Source organism: Anas acuta, chromosome 13, assembly GCF_963932015.1.
Source record: "Anas acuta chromosome 13, bAnaAcu1.1, whole genome shotgun sequence".
In the NCBI taxonomy this organism is placed as follows: Eukaryota; Metazoa; Chordata; class Aves; order Anseriformes; family Anatidae; genus Anas; species Anas acuta.
In genome coordinates, this window is record NC_088991.1 from 8,936,379 (window position 1) to 8,954,416 (window position 18,038).

Consider the following 18,038-nt stretch of genomic DNA (forward strand, 5'->3'; position numbering starts at 1 on the left):
AAAAGCAGCAGTGTGAACAATGTGCTTCTATTTTAAATAGTTCAGTGTGAGTGGACCCTAACTAATCAGATGAGTGGAAGAATGCCAACAGACTATGACCCCAGGGATTCAAAAACCTCTCAACCTGAGATCCCTGTCAATTTGTCCTCATGAATGAATTGTGGGTGAGTGTCCTGTAACTCAATAAAGGGGTCTGGCTGCTTCATTTCAGTGCAAATGAACAACAACTTCATAAAACTGAAGAGTATTTCTTTGGTTGTTTGAGAGGAAGACTCAAGGTGTTTAATAAAGACTTGTAAAGGAAGGACTTCCAGTGGCAGAAACTGCAAAGGCAATGCAAAGCAGCCACGCCATGGCTTTTGGTGATGTGTTAGGCTATGGAGAATTGCAGTTTTGGTTTGGAAACAGTGTTTGTTCATACAGAGGAAAGCGAAACTTGTCACGTGACAGATTTTTTGAGAGTGCTTTAAGCTTAGCACTTGGCTTGAAGAGATATTTTCAGGGGTGTGCATTACCAAAGCAGGATTCCAAGAGGGCATGAAGTCCTGTGTGCTGGCATGCTGATGGTGCAGGGTGAGTAAAGAGCCAGGGTCAGGCATGAAGAAGATGAACAAGTGCCCAGGGCTTATTATGAGTGCATGAGAGAACTGCCTGGGGTTTTCAGTGCTGCAAACTCATTACAGCTTTATAAATATACTGCTGAACTCTGCCTAGTACACAAGGGTGTTCAGGGCTCATCAATCAGGAAAAAAATCCCTATAGAAAGTAAAGATAAGATGATCTTGAGGAAGATGAGTTTTATTTTCACTGCATTAAATTTCTGATCAGTTTTGAAAGCCAATTCTACTGTAGCTGCAAAATCCCACATCCCAAAGTCACAACACCTACCCCATAGATCCAATACAAACTTTGCAAAGAGAAATGAATCTTCAGTAAGACAGTTCACGTTTATCCTTAAATGAACATCCTGAGGATCAATCTAAAAATGTATAAATGGAGTGAACCTAGCACGTACTAGAAGTAATACAAATAGAGGGAATAAATGAAAAAAATACGTAAATTATTTCTGAATCGGGATGATTTATAAGGCACTGAATATGCATGATAGAAATCAAGTACCAGGCACAGTTCTGAAAACACTGACTCATGGAAGTAATCCTTGCTCCTGCAAGCATTATTTTTCAGGCTCAGATCCAAACACAATGCCTGACACTGTTTGCTCTGATAATCACTCTAAGATAAACAGATATGAATAACTGCAAATACTTCCAAGCATTTCCTTTCACTTTTAACGTAAAAAGAAAAATTAGAGGATAAAATGAAAATGTATGTTTCCACTTCCAGGTTTCATACATCATTAATTCTGTAAAAATATATCAGTCTTCATGCTGATACTTTCTCTTTGCTTGGCAAGCTCGAAGAATGCAATATGCTTGATAACCTGATTGAAAATTTGATCCTATTGTTTAACAAAATGAGGATTGTTTCATAAGGGGCTCCACCATGTCTGTGCACATTTTCCCCTAAGTAACAGTGTAAGACTTGTATTTCCCCAGACAGTTGAACATTTATGTCGATGTACTTGGCTGCAGACCCAATCTTGCACTGGCTATAATACAGGAGAATTTTCCCCAGCATTTTGAATTATGGCACTGAAATAATTTAACAGTGCCTTCTGTGCATGTTAAACAAGTTTCCTGATATAGTTAGCTCTTACTGAAAGTTTGTTTACCCTATAAATTATACCACATGCTTAAACCACACTTTGGTCTGAAATCTACAGAGGTTATTATTTATTTTTTTTTTCAGTATCGTTGCAAATAGTGTAACTCTGGAAAACCTAGCATTTCCCCACGTTCACACACACCCCACATACAGATATTCTCTGTTCTTCATATTCCCCAGGAAGCCCAGGTTACTTTTGAACTATCTGCTAATCTGCGCTTGAGGAACCCTCTCCAGTGTTAGAAGGATGAAGCTGGGAGGAACCAAGAAAAGAATATTCAGTTATTGGTTTAAAAGGGTACGTTAAAGATATCCACAGCCACTGTTTATACCTAATTACTCATAGCAAACCCTGCAAATTACTGTCATGGTATTGATCCTAGTGAGAACATGACACACACTGTCATTTCCAAGAGCAGGAGAAAGATGACCTCCTTCTAGCAAGGAGATATAACAACTGTCTCCCGACGTCATCACTTTATCACAACGTTTTTAAAGAATACATCTCGGTTGATTCTCTGACAGGTAGGTAAATATTGTTTTCATATTCCCAAATTAGTTATTAGATGAAATTCATGACACCATAAAAAAAAAAGAAAAAAGAAAAAAAAGAAAATCATAACATGGTCCTCAGTGATAAAAACATTATAGAAAAGAAAAATCCCAAATATTGATTTTTTTTTTCCTCCTCTTTTGTACATTTACACTAGGCCTGGCACCCTGTTTCTTTGGCCATGAATAGGCTATCTTGATGATATTATAAAACAAATAAACAAAAGTATTAGTACATAAAATTGATAAACGGATACTAAATCTTTTCCTCTAGGACAAAACCTAGAAGTGATGCAGACTAAATTTTATTGATAAACTCTAATAATGTCACAGCATTACAGAGACAAATAATACTACAATAAATCAAAATTGTCAGACTGGATCAGGCCCATGGTACATCTAAGTCTGCATCTTGTCACGGGAGATGGTTCAATGCGACAATTTGTTGGCACAGAATTTGTCCTAATATAACTGGAAGTAAATGTTGGTTCCTCATGCCCGTGGAGCACATGTCTCCCAAATTTTTTATTCCAATCTTTTTTCAGAATCTTTTTGAACCCTGGCTCTGCTGTTGGCAGCAACCTGAGCCCTAATTGTGTGCTGTGTAAGAACATGTTTGCTTTCCTTGGCGTTCTGAATGAAATGCTTCCTTGCATTTATATTGTAAGAAAAGGAACGGGAATTTCATAGGATCTAAGTGGGTGTAGGTGCTTGACTCCTACCAAATTTCACTAGGATTTCAAAACTTAACTTCTGATAAAGATAGTTACAAGCAATAAATTGCTTTTTTCTTTACTATTAATCTTTTACTTTCTCATCTTACTTTATGTGCTTGCTGTTGAAACTCAAAATCTTAGTGCTAATTATCATCTGAGTGCATACCTTTAGCTTATGCCTGACATACAAGCTGTAAGGCCCTCCCCAGCTTCTGCTGCGTTTTGATCTTAGCTCAGTGGGAACAGGATGAGTCCCACGAAGAGGAAATTGCATGATACACCTTGCACTTGGTGCAAAAGCTGTTAATCTACAGATTAGTCCAGTTGATACATATGGTTAGGTAGTCGGGTAACTATCAGGATGCAACACTACCTTTCATCTCCTAAGGTAATGCAAAAGTTATATCTCAAATCCAATTTAAATTGGTGCTCCCTTGAGCTCAAAGATAATTTCTCTCTAATCCTCTTCTGGTTGTCTACAGTGTAACCTTCAAAATCTCAGATATGACACTGTAAAAAAAATGATCAAGTCATAATTTTTTTAGCACAAAACCTGGCTATTTTTCCTGGTGGCACTATGTTCCAGCTGTTATCAGATTCAAGAATTCTTCAATTGCCTTGAACTCTGCATTTATTTTACTTTTCCAGATTTTTTGCCAATGAAAATACTTTGAAAATACTTCAGCACTGCTTGAAGAGAAAATAATCTTGTCAGTTTTATTGTGTCATATCTGAGATTATGAAGGTCATGCTAACTACAAGTCTGTTCGAATTGCTATAGGGTTGGGTGAGGTGGGCTTTTTATTTTATTTTTGGTTTTCCCCTTGCTCCTACCATGAAGTAATAGGGATTTTCCCCTTTCATTCATCTTGCCTTTTGTTGTTTTTAATCGACCACCCATCAGTGCCGAATTGCCTTGTAACTGTCTGCTGAGCTTTCATTTGACAGAGATAGCTGCTATTGTTAACACGAGCCTTCACTTCAGCCCATTTAACTTTCCTCAGTTTGACAGCTTCACAATAGCCACCTTCCATCTAAAGAAAACTGTGATTTAGTAGAAAGGGAATGTGGGACAACAGCCTGATCTGTCACTCAGTCTCCAGTGAGTTCTCCTGGCATAAAGTTCCCCCACAAAGCCAGAGGATGAAATACTACACAAAAATAAGACGGCCGTGAGACATGCTCAGTTATATATTCTGGTAAAATCTAAGCAGCAATCATGCTTAAAAATACAGCCTTTTCCTGTCTGTAATACTCTATGCTGGACAGTAAAATAAATATTTTGATTGATTTTAAATTTCCATTTTTTACTTATATTCCAGATCAATGTTTGACGTTTTTCCTCTCTTTTATTCACCTAGCAATTGTTCTCAAATTGACCTACAACAACTCCTAGTGGAAACAATATGTCACAAGTAAATTAAAGATTTCATTGGGCCAGTCACTGGTCCTGTTCCGCATAAGTCTACATGAAAACATGCGGATGAATTAAGAGCCTGGATGTCGTCTCTCACAGACAATTAAAAACATAAAATTACCGCTGCCTTAGCACAGAATAGCTCCCAACTCATCCCCACACTCAGCTCTCCACTCCCAGGCAGTTTGGAAATACAGTTGTAGCTGAATCTTTTCTGTTGTGCATTTCTGCCTAGTGTTGTTGTGCATTTATGCTTAAATTTGGTTTTATAATTTGGCACAAATGACAAGTCGTAGACATCCCACTATTAGATTTGCCGGCATCACTTTTTTTTTTTTCCAGCCGTAGTTAAATAACTGTATTATTTTCTTGTCCAAAATCCTGGATCCCAGTCTGATGAACACTTTCTTGTTAAAAAATGTGTCTGGAAAATGGAATTTGATTACCATAAAACATAATTTATTTCAATCCATCTATATTCCTATCCTTAGAGCTCTCATTAACTTCAAAAGAAGAGGAATGAGAAAACAGAGTTAGTGCAGCCACAAGCCCTGCTAAACTGACTGCCACGTTCACCTAAATTTGAAAACCATTTTCTAGTATTTAAAATAAATTAGCTACTCTGCTAGGGGTGGCTGATCACCAAGCAACGCACAAATAAATGTTTGTTTTGCAGATGCCATTTAAAACTTCAGGTAAGGCTTTAAACTATGAAGAAAGGTGCGTTCAAAACTGGAGACAGAAAATCGGACAACAGATAAATTCCAGGAAAAAAAGCTAGAAAACAGTTACAGAGAAACATCTACTGCCCAGTTTAAATGTGCGAGGGTACCCACGAGGCTATAACTAGGAAGAACACCAGGCCTCTCCACTGTTTCTAATTAGGGAGGACATCCTTCATTTTATAGCTCCTGTGGTCTAATTTGTAGAGAGCCATATCCCCTAAAGCTTTCTGTAAACCAAATTAAAACTCATTCCATCAAGGAGTTTTAGCAATATATGGTCTCTGAACACAATGCATACTCATGGTCACAGAGCACTTCAGGCAGTCCGCTGGGGGCATATTCTCTTTTTTTTGGGGGGGGAGGTGGGGAGAAGGGAAGGAGGGAGTTATTCTTTTTCCTTTCTATTAGGAAACAACATCTTTCTTTTTAGGAAAAATATTTTTTTTTCTTAAAACCAGTGAATCTGGTTCTTTTTAAACAGTCAGTCATTCATATGAAGGCACAGTACATACAGTCTCTTAACTGATTTTCCTGGTATTCTGTTACTTTTAATTGGAACATTTTTCCCCTTCTTTTTTTATTTAAGACACCTCAAAGCTTCAGACTTCTCAATGAACACTGCTAGCATTTTTTTTTTCTCTAAATAAAAAAATAGTTGGGGCTTTTGGGGAGACTTAAGACTCCATAAATGCTTTTGAAGTTTACAGTTCTTTCTCAGTCCAGAAAATGTTCATATTGTGTGGCAGTTACACAAGCATCTGGTGCTCTACTCTACTGTTTTTTAACCCAGGTCTGAGCAAGCAGAGTAAATTCAATCTGTATGCCCATTCAATCCTTGGCCTCTATGCTGCCTCTATCAACAGGAGTGCCAATTAAAATTATAGCTTCTGGATTTGGACACATGTCCATTAGACCTGGACTGAGACCTTCAATTCATTTCACACAGGGCACTGAATAGCTCTGGGAGTATAATGACTTTTGTTCACTACAATCCTGCTTTGAATTTGAACTGGTAACCTGCAGGTGAAAGGGTCCATCCTTCTATTGTTAGCGCAGCCTGTGCCAGCGAGGCACAGTTATAAGACAAATTTGGTGTCACTTGGGCTCTGAACTTCTTGCACACACAAAGGCATCATTTCTTGAAAAAACTTCCCTTTCCATTTCTGTGGGACATGATGTAAACCCACAGGTAACCCATGTAGCTAGAATCAATCAGTGGTGCAAACACTAAGCGAGATGCTTATTTCCCTTCATATGCAAAAGGACCGAGCTAAATTTCTTCCAGAGGTAAGATTTCAAGAAAGTGTTTATCACAGCTGGCATAATTACAGAATTACATGTGAAAAACAAGAGCTGAGGGATCTAATGACTAAGTGGAAAACTGCAGGATAATATCAAACGAAACATCTACAGTCCAAATATTCCCCCAGGTAGAGGTCAGACATTCCCACCTAGAAGAATCTTTGAATACAGCCAGGTGAGAGTTTTGACTGCATTATGTGAGGTGATTTTGCTATAAATTCCCAACTTATTTTGGCAATGGCTGGCTGAAGTGTTTCATACTGGTTCACGACAAGTTTCACATTAAAAGTGCCCAGTAAGAAATTAGACAGGCTGCCCCCAAAATGCTGAGAGCTATTAGCCTGGAGAAGCTGATGAAAAGGGGATGCCCCACGGCACCCACCACTGTCTGGGCGAGTTCCCAGAGCCCCCAGGAGGGCACTGCTCACTGCTCTGCCTGTTACACCACCCTCCCTCTTCTCTGCCCTGTATTCTTGTCTCTTTCATTAAGGCTTTATCCACTCATTTCAAACAAAACAAATATATTCATTGTTGTTTAAAGGCGCATCTACATTTCCTGTGAGTTATTTTCATCATCAGTGCTCTAATAAAGTTATTTCAAAGTAAACTGGTGAGAGAGAGAGAGTTATTGTGCAACACTATGTCATGCATCTTCTCAAACCAGTTAAATCTCAGCAAGAAGTTAAAAGAAAAAAAGGTCTATTTAAAACCAGATTAAGCACTAGCTGCTAAAGTATAATAAATGGCTCTATTTTAACTGACTGAACTGTGCACACTTAGAATACAAGGGCATATTTCATTTGGGTTTATGCAATTGTTCAGTCTACTTTCCTACCATTTCACCCATCATCAGATGAGAGAACTTGTCAGGCAAAATTATAGTTAATGATGTTTAATGGTGGCTAAGCCCGATAGACTTGTTTATTTCTTTTCTTCTTTTTTGTTGCTTTACTCTCACTGAAATAATGAAAATATTACATGAACAACTTCTATATTATTTGCAGGAAAAGCTTCCATTACCAATGCTAGGTAACATAAAGCTTTATCTGATTTATACAGCAATCTATATAAATCTACTTTTATGTTTTATTTGATTCCAGCCATTAGGCTGTGCTAGGAAGTAATTCTAAAATATATATCATAGTGGCAATTCACTGTACTATACCAAATTAATCTACATAAATCTATACCTGCGTGCAGGGAACCAGCATAGTAACATCACCAGTATGGAGGAGGAATGGATGCCAGTAATTCTACTTGTAGGCTTTCTAGGAAACTCAAGCTTTTTCTAAACCACTGAGCACAATACAAATGTCCTCCATTGAAAATTTCCTCTAAATTAACTGTCTCATCATTAGCATAGCTTTTACATTTTAAATTTCAGAATATGACACTGAATATTAGGAGAGGTATTTCCTCTTTATGACTGATCTGAAGTCAGAGAGCTGGAGCATGAATGGGATGTTTGGAACAGAATATCCTTTTAAAAACCTGTATTCCTTGCTGATTTAGAGTTCCTTGCGTAGCTGTAGCCAGTGTGCTTTGTACAGCTGAATGAGGCCAGCTGGCAAAGTAGGAGAATATCAGTATTCTGACTGCTTTTCTTTTGTTTGAATATTACCTCAGTGGACATACTCTAAATGATGTGAACTTGATGGGTTTGACTATGACCTCAGCTAAACTGAACAATATGAAACTGGCACATCTGTAATCTCAGGCTTGCTATTTTTCAATTTATTTTTCACCTGATTTGTATTAAGATGTGGTTCAAATTTTAAAATAAAAATAAAAAGGGCCCTTCTGCATTCCAAATCAATCAGCAAATGCTGGCATGCCAGAAGGCAGGCTTCATCTGCCTCTTCACACCACATTTGGTGGATCCCTGACTTATGAGAGCTTGATTTCTAAATGTTTATGCAGAAAGAAATGCTTTACACATCCGCTCCTTCTCAGATAGCCTACAGGGATTTCTGGCAATACTTATATTTTTTTCCCCCTGCCTTCCAGGTTTTCTCCCTGTGGACACATAAAGACATAGTGACAGCAGGAGTAGGCTCAACTCGCAGTGAGCAGCATCCGTACATATTATTGCTATTGACTCCATGAGATAAGCTGGACATCTGTCTTTACTTTTAGCAAGTTCCACAAGGATAAACACGAACATGAACGCAGGCTGCCCACGGACAGTTTACTGGTGCTCTTTTATAGCCCCATCTCATTGCTGGGCTTCTGTCACTTTTGTCTGAGCTATATTTCAATGTCGGGTCACAAGAGTTCAAAGCACAGTCAATTAATCAAATGGTTTCTATGAACATAAATGCAGTTCAATAACTGTTTCCTATTCAACATAACCAAGGAAATGAAAGGAGGAGGTTAATGTGGAGATAGCTAGGTTATGTGCGGAGTTATGTGCGGAGCTTAAAGCAGCAACCCATGATTAGCCATCAGCAGACCGGGCATGTTATCGGTGGAGTTATTTTATGTGAGACAAAAGAACAAACCCAGGACATTTATGGCCTGATCCAGCTCTCAATAAAGCCAAGTCAAGTTCTGCCATTGACGTATGCCTACCAGCTCAAAGAGAGCAGGAGAAAAAAAAGACAAAAATTCTCTCTTACAACGCACTGTGCTTGTACTATGGAGGATATGCAATACAAGTCTATAAGGTGAAATAACTGCTCCCAAGAGAAGGAAAACTGGATATGGGACATGGCAGCTAATATGCTGAAGGGATGGGGAGAAGGTTTTACAACAGTGTTACAGGCTTTTTATCTGCTGTATTGGTGGTACAAGGTGGAGTTTGTGATGCTGCCGATTCCAGCTCGTGAAAGTGGAAAAGGCCCAATTTCCTCAATCTCTGCTGCCCAAACATGACCTGTCAAATGGGGTGGGAAGCAGTGCGCTCTCTGTGGCAGCCATCCTTTTAGGAGGGCTTTTCTCTATCTAGCCTTTCATGAAAGTGCTGGGATTCTGGTTCATATCACCCAAGGCTGGTAATAAAGGGCTGAAACAAGCCCTCAGACCAGCATGAGAATTCTTTTTTTTTTTTTTTTTTTTTTTTTTGATGGGATTAAAAAGAAAATAAATGTGTTTCTAACCACTGAAGACAGCAAGCTTTGGAGGGCTTAAATGGGAAAAGCTAGTTTAGATTGAGCCAATTTGGGGTATTGCCACACTTGTCAAATAACACTTCACTTGACAAATGGTCCCTAAGAAATCTAGGGGGCTATTCAAGGAGTAAGGTGGTGTTTGGTATGAGTAAGGTGATTAGAATCTGGCCTTGTTTCATTTCCAGAGAGATCTCAAAAATGTGTTCGTTTTAATTTTCCCTTCCTTCTAGGATTGCTGGTGTTCACTTGGCCTGGCTTTTGAGGCAGAGGGATGTGAAAAACAGCATCAGTAGGAAAAAAAAAAAAAAAAAAAAAGTATTAGCCTTCTAATATACTTCTAATATATGACTAACATAGTTTTTTTCTCCCATAAAATATGTGGCATAAACAAATTCCATAATGATGCTATGTGTTATAAAAATTTTATTGGCACTTGTTGGGGATTACCCACATAACTCACTTGTGAGTTCACTACTCATGGGTAATGCACTCATCTCAAATGCATGCTAAAAAACAGCTTACGTAAAAAGTCCTATTAGAGTTTACCAGAGATTAAGCTAATGTTTTTTTTACAGAAGTCTGTTACAATACGGTGGTTCACAGACATTACAAAAAAATCTATAGCCTCTAATAGACAATGTTTTCATTAGGTTTATCCCAAGCATACTATATAAAATTCCATAAGTTCTGAACCAATGACATATATACCTATTCTGTACTTTTACATTTCTTTCCTCCTCTCTAACCACAGCATTGTGTCATCTCATACATATACCACAGCACTCAGAGAGAACAAAGTCCCGTGTCCCTTGCCTTAGGTCAGTACAAAGACAAATTATGAGAGTCCTTGCTGTAGCAACTACACCATCTAAATGGAAAGGATAGGGGATAGGAAAAAACACTGGTATTTACAGACTGAAAACCAAGACATAGTTTCCGAAAGGTCATACAGGAAGTCCCTGTTAGAGCTAAAATTAATATCAAGTTCTTCTGAGCACCTATTTAGTGTCTTAATAACAAATTTCTCTCTCTCTCTCCTGCCCCCTCATGTGTTTTTCTTTATCTACTATACTCCAAGCTCATCCTTATACCATTTAAATATCTCTCATTAGTATTGCAAGCACCACGATTAGTACCCATCTTTATTTAAAGCATCGAACACAAACTACACACGTGGACAAATAAATCTGTTAGAAGTACAAGTAAGATTACCAGGTCATGCACTCAGTGGGCCAGTGAGAGTTATGTTTTGCACAAATAGCAACCAACCTCATAAACTCACTCCCAATTCTTTAGCCCCACAGAAACTTGTCATAGAAACAGCAACAGGGCTGATGCTGAAGGGGCAGAGTTGAGTTGTTTTTATTTAGTTTTCTTTCCTCCTTTCCCCTGCTTTATTCTCTACACATCTTCGGACTCACAATGATACACGTGAGAACGCATTATACAGGCAACAGCCATACCTCCTGCATCGCCACATCCAAACTGACACAAGGCCACCAGCCAGAGAAGCTTCTTTGAGTACTTCTGTGTCTCCTGCTACAGACTCTACTTTGACCTAATTAGGTAAAAATTGTGTAATTAACCAAAGATTTCTCAAAGTTGAGGGCATTTTAAGCCAATGATGCAACCCAAAGTCATCACTTCTTGCAGAATCCTATTCAGCTGTGGGGTTTTAACATAAACCAATGAGAAGATGTGTTTTTCCCTAGTCTTTTTCTAGGAAATACACATATTGTTTTGACTGAAATAGTCATCCAAAAGATAATTCCAAGCTACTACCCTGAACAGAAAACTTACACTTTAACTTAAACCTTGTGAACTGATGTGGACATTATTACAAGGTCTTTTGTTAGGGTATCTGGTGAAAACAGCACAACAAACAGTGGTATTGACAGAGTAGATGCATGAGGATATAACAAACTATTTTGTGAAAAGAAATATGTATTTGGAAGGAATAAGAAGGACAGTTTTTCAGATTAACCTGATTTTGTGTGAATTAGCAGTTGTCTGAAATTGTTCAGAGGTTTGGCATGTGACAGGAAGCACCAAACAACCTGACAGTGGGCAGCATGCACACAAACCCTGCAAAAGCTCCAAACAATCTGATTCTGCATTACACAAACAGACATAGACAAACAGACCTACACACATCAGAGGCCCATGGATGGAGAGAAAAATATCAATGAAGCAAAAAATGTTTCTGCACGTTTTACATTGGCATCTATCCAGGAAGAAAAACCTTTTGATTGAACCTATTTCTATGAAAAGTTTTATTTTTGCTCCATTAAACTCAAATTTTCTTCAGCAAAATTTCCTTCCAACCACTATAAACATGTCCAATTACAAATCTTTGTTCGTATTTTCCCACTTTCAGTTTTTCTATTGACAGAGGAAAAAAAGGAAAAGGGGGCATAAAGACTCCAAAAGCACTAATCTTTTTTCTTAAAGTAAGTATTTCCTTTCAATTTTCATTCTGTGAAAATTTATGACAAAAAATAAAATTTTAGGTAATGTTTTACAGACAATACTTCTATCAACTCACATATGAGAGAACTCTAAAACTTGGTATGAATAAAGCATATTTTTTCTTAGGTTGACCCTTAAAAGAAACTCCTAATTTGCAATCACAGCAACAAAGTGAGATTAAGAAAATACTTTAGTGAATCTCTTGGCATAGTGAATATTAATGCAATATGGTTATCTCCAAAGAAGGTGGAAACATTACATAAGGAAGAACAGATTGTCCTTCTCATTTTCAGAATGATTTCCTATCTAAAGATAGACACGTCACTTGATTTTCAAGCACTTGAGAGCAAGTAAATTTCTCTAAAATCCAAAGAATATACCTGCTATTAACAACCTTATTATCTAACAAGAAAAGCACTTAAGCACAAACTGTACTTAATTTATACAATAAGTAGCTATAAGTGATCAACACCAGAATCCTGTGGAGGAATTAAATATTCATTTTTCCTTTGCTGATTCAAGTACGGTTTTTACTCAGCTGTTGTGCAAGCTTGACAGTGGGGGAAAATGAGTCAAGTCAGCCATCCGGCAACGAGCTCTATTTCATGGCAGGTGCTGGGAAGAAAGACACAGGTCTGCTCAGGGGGAGTCAGATAGGTAGAAAGTTTACCGACTTTCAGAACATTCTCAGTCATCAATACAGGAATAAACAAGCCATCTGTTTTCATTGAACCCATTGGCAAAGCTATCAAATTGCTGAAAAAAAGTAATTTTTTTTTTTAGCATAGGCAAGTACATTGCTGAGACGGGTTAGAGCAGGAGGAAAAAAGTGCCTGAATCAACAGAATAGATCAGATGTGCTGGATAAATGCTAAGCGGAAAGATATAGGAAGGACAAACACACATATTCTGCTTAGAATATATTAAAAAAGAAATGTCAGAGGACCAGGCATCCTGGGAAAGGGAATGGAAAACAGGAAGGTAATAAAGCAATAATCTCAGACGCAGCTCTGGAATTACCCAAAGTCTGCAGTGCTCTGTAGGGATTTTAAAGAGCACATTTAGAAAATTTGTTAGGAATTAGGAGAGCAGGGTCAATAAAGTTAAACTCTGTCAATAATCACTCTGTAATATGTACAAGGATCTTCCACCACAGTGCCCGAGGGCTACCTCTGAACTTAGAACTGAACTTTTCAAATTTAAAAAGACCCATTTATTGCAGCAAGTCATTTGAGAAAATCTTATTATGGAAAAAAGCCTAAAAATAGAGCTGTTTTTTTAACACTCAGGACTGACCCCCCTGGAGAGCATCTACGAACCAAACTTTGCCAAGAGGAATATTTAATGAGAAGTTTTGAAGTCATTAGCCTGGCCATAACAGCACCCCACGTGACTGCAGGGGGATTTGGGAGACCGGAGCAGGCCACACATGGAGCGACCAGGTTATCAAAACACAGGGCCCAACTCTGCTCTCAGTGTGTGCAGGCCTCATACTTGGTCTTCACGCCTCCAAAGAGTTAAGGCCATGCCTCCACTGTGTCATGGTGTGTTGTAAAGTAATTTTTAGCTCATGATTGTAATACATACACCATAGATGTTTGTTCATTGTCCTTTGTATTATAAAACAAAGAGTTTTATTTGAGGAGCAGGTGTTGCGAAGGTTTCCTGCTGAAGTAAGGAGCTGTATAATGCTTAGCTAGACACTATGAAAATTCCATTGCTTAATGTAACAAAAAAAGAATCCTCTCCCCTTCCCTCCTTCTACATCTCAGTAGCCTCTTTTGTTCAGAAAACACAGCTGCAAAGTTCATGTAACCATTTTCTGATAAGTTGTTAAACTAGTGTATCAACACCCTGCCTTCCTGTCTCACGCTGGGCCAACATGACCAAATAAAGAAAGAAGTTGAACCACAACGCCGAGGAAGACTACGGCCTTCATCTTCACGACCACCAGAGGGACAGAGACGACCCCCTAGCAACAGTGCGCGCAGTCGCAGAACATACCCGGACGTGCTGCGTAATCCTGAAATCACCAAGATATAAAAAGGGACCCTGGGGGGGGTGAGGTGCGCGCCGTTGGCGGAGCTGAGACTCCCCGGCCGCCCAGCGCTGTTTTGCTTGCTGTTGCTTACTCAATAAATTCCTTTCTATTATTAATGCAATGCTCTCTGAAAATTAATTACGGGGGCAACTTATAACAAATTTGGTGCCGTGACTCGGATGAAGGCAATCTGATTGAAAGACCTTCGGAGGGGGCGCCCCGCTGATTTCAGCGGCCTTCGCTAGGACTACTTTCATTCAAATCCTTCACCGACGAACCCTAAATTCGGCAGCAAGCAAATAAAGCCGGCAACCCCTAGTAATCTTTGTGCACGAAGACCGAACGAAGACTCAGGAGTGAGTAAGTATAGGCCGGTGATCCGTTCGGTTGGGGTTGGGTATCCTGGAGCATAGCGTTGTGAGACGTCCAATTGCGGACGAAGCGAGTGCGGACCCCTCGGTAGTGCGGTTCCCACATCCCGCGAGGGACTGGGCCATGAAAAGGGGGAAGCGATTTGTGTGTGTGTGTGTGAAGGCGCTCCAGAAGATGGGACAGAAGAAGAGTAAGCCTTCTGGTCCCATGGGCAGGGTAACGTCTGATGTTAGGTTACCCTGGGATTAATGATTAAAAATTGGCAGGATTCCCCTTTTAGGCGGGGAAGCAATAAAGTAAAAATGATACATTATTGTGTTGAAGTTTGGGGTGGTAAACAGATTCGAGGAGACCACCTTTACTGGCCTGTATTTGGGTCCTTTGAAGATTGGGTTTGCCAGGCCCTAAATATTTATGTAAACTCAAAGGAACTTTTTAGTTTGGAAGAAAGTGAATATGCACATTTGTGGATCAGCTCGGAAACTCGAGCCAATTTATATCCTCTAAAAGAAAAAGGAGGGAATGGGAGGCACAAGAAAAACCGAGAATTAGAGACCCCAGCCCCACTGCCTCCCTATATTTCACCACCACCATCTGCAGCCCCTCCGACTCCCGGGCTTCCTAATCCACAATCCCAGGGAGACTCTGATAGCGACTCTGACTCTAGCGTTCAGGGACCAGTGACTAGGAATATGTGGCCATCCCCATTAACTCCGGGGACGTCCGAGATTTTAAGAAAGACAGGAGGAGGGTAAGCGAGCTTTAATGGCAACTGGCATAATGTTTCCAGCTGCTGAGGAATAATTCTAACTGGAATAATAACTGTACATTGCATATTGTATATATAAAAGCCCGGGCATTTTTGTTAAAGTGTTCTTTTATACCTGTGTTAATATGTAAATATGAAAATATAAGAACTGCCAGTGAGGTGTATGTTTAAGGGAACAAAATTTTCCCAGGCATATTATCGGTTCATCAGGTTTAAATGTTTCCAGTGTAATTGTCTACAGGCAATTAATTTACAGTGGTCTGATTTTACTTGTGTATCTATATATTGTGGATTTTGGAGGGATTGGGATTGACTAGTAAAGAGCTTCTAGGAAAACGGTGGAATATTAACCACTGTAGATTACAATAGGAAAAGTTCAAAGCAAAGAAATCCTGAGGAAAAGCCTCCTAGGATGTATACTAACACATTGGAGGGATATAGTGGGATGAGAGGGTACAGAGAGTAAAAGAACCCTTATCAAATATTGTGATCAATGGTGGCCACTTTATAAACTAGAGGATGGAGCGGAGTGGCCCTTAAATGGAAGTATTAATTATAACACCATATTACGGTCAATGTTGTTTTTGTGGAAAGAAGGAAAACAGGATGAAATGTTGTATATTGAGGTTGTTTCAGCATCTTGGAGGGAAAAGGTATGGAATTAAGTTGGCCCCTGACTGAGCCTTTGATGTTGGCATTAGAAAAGTAAAGGCTAGAGAAAGATAAAGGAAGTGTTAAAAGGTTTGTTGAAAGTGTTAAAGGTATTCGAAGTTGAATGAGCAGGGAAAGGTGATGTAGGCATTATCTAAGTAACAGTCTAGAAGTTTTGGTATATTTGCATATTTGCTGTGGTGTTTGTTCAGTTTCCCAAGCATCGGGGAGGGGGGAACAGCCTGCTCCACCAGGGGCCTCTCCAGCGGCCGCAGGGGGGCTTCGGCTCCAGCGCCTGGAGTGCCTCCTCCCCCTCCTTCTGCACTGACTTTGGTGTCTGCGGGGGGGTTTCTCGCTCTCCCAACTGCTGTTACTTGTAAAGTATCAGGGATTAAATTAACTAATGAAACCCTAAATGTGATGGGGGTAGAAGGGACTGGGATAACAGTGCCACTTTTGGGGGATACCAAGCTGAGACTAGGGGATAAAATGATCACTGGGCAATTATTGTATGTATCCAAGGCAAGGACTAACTTGTTGGGAAGGGAGTTGATGATTAAATTGGGCATTCAACTAGTAAATTGTTAGACTGGAAAAACAGTGTTATTAATGCAGTGCTCTCTGGCCCTGAGAGCAAACATACATGTATATTCACCTCTGATTGGAAAGACCCTGAAATGGAGGCGGAAGCAACAATATAGGTGGACAATTTTACCTCAGAAGTTTACAGGGCCACCTATCTATTTGGGTAAATTCTAAAAAAGATTTTGGAGCAATTACAACCTCCCAAGGAGGTATTAATGTTACAAATATGTGGATCATTTTAAGGAAAATCGATACTCCCTGATGGGAGAGAAATGCTGAATAAAGTGATAATGAGGCAAATATTAACTGTTTTACATCAGAAGAGTCATTGGGAGGTGCAAGCAATGTGTGATGTTGTTCTAAGAAAGCATGTCTATGTAGGAATATATATACTTTAGAGAAGCACACATGCAGAGGATGTACTATATGTCAAAAGGTAAATAAAAAGGTCTTCTGTAACCTATCTAGAGGGGGACGGGAGCCAGGGCTTTGACCTTCCCAAAGTATCCAGGTAGACTTTACTGAGTTACTTGTTTGTCCTAATTGACCACGTGACTGAATGGGTGTAAAGCTTTACTGCAAGGATTAAAGCAGGACTTAGAGATTGAGTGGGATTTTCACAGCCCCTGGCACCCCTCCTCTTCTGGAAAGGAAGAGTGAATGAATGGTGAAATTAAGAAACAACTAACAAAACTTGTGCTGGAAACTAAGGCTTCTTGGGTAAAATGCTTACCCCTTGCACTGTTAAACATATGGACACAGCCCAGAACTGATGTAGGAATTTCTCCTTTTGAAATGCTATATGGTATACCCTATGACTTGGAATTGCCACTTGATCACCCTCAATTCTAATTAAGACTTGGAAAGAGACTGCTTTAACACCACGATGGGGAAGGCCCCTATGTTGTTTTGCTTACCACAGAAACGGCTGTTCGAACTGCGGAGAAAGGATGGACGCATGCCAGCCGTGTGAAAGGACCAATCCGGGAAGGTAAATGGGAGGCAGCTCCAGGCCCTGACGACTTGAAGCTGACACTAAGACGGACTTGATAAGTATTTTATATTATCTGTGTATCGTGGGAAGGGGAGGAGGCCCTGTTTCAAAGGCTCCCTAGTAGGTTCCCCTGAAGAACACTGCTGCTGCCAAGAAGAACCAATACCTTGTAGTTCGCTGCAACCGAACTGACAAGCGAGGCAGAGAAGTGAAAACGGTGGGGGACTGAGGGGCCGACAATTTAGATGGGCTCCAACCACCTCCTACGATACATGGGAGTCAGTATCATCGTTTTGGTCAGCTATGGGTCTGCGCATCCCCATCAGCCTTTTAAATGGAGCTTGATCAGATGGAAGGATCAATTCGTCATCCAGCAAACAACGACAGCGGGTGCTCCCAGTTTTCGCATCACATTATGTGACCTGGTGTCAGTGCAGCCATGCTTTAACCGATCAGGATTTTATTTCTGCCCAAGTTCTAACCCAGGAAAGGGGTACTGTAATTACCCGAACATGTATTATTGTGCATAGTGGGAGTGTGAAACCATTGCTATGGACTGGACACTCGGGGCTGGTCGGAATAAATTCTTACAAGTGGGATATGGGCCGCA

General features: G+C 39.7%; 1 protein-coding gene across 7 annotated transcripts in view; it reads right to left on the reverse strand.

The window, feature by feature from the left end:
• The window catches only part of AFF2 (ALF transcription elongation factor 2), a 363,897-nt gene that overhangs the window by 95,466 nt on the left and 250,393 nt on the right, over positions 1 to 18,038 (reverse strand). The gene's annotated exons all lie outside the window — the stretch shown is intronic.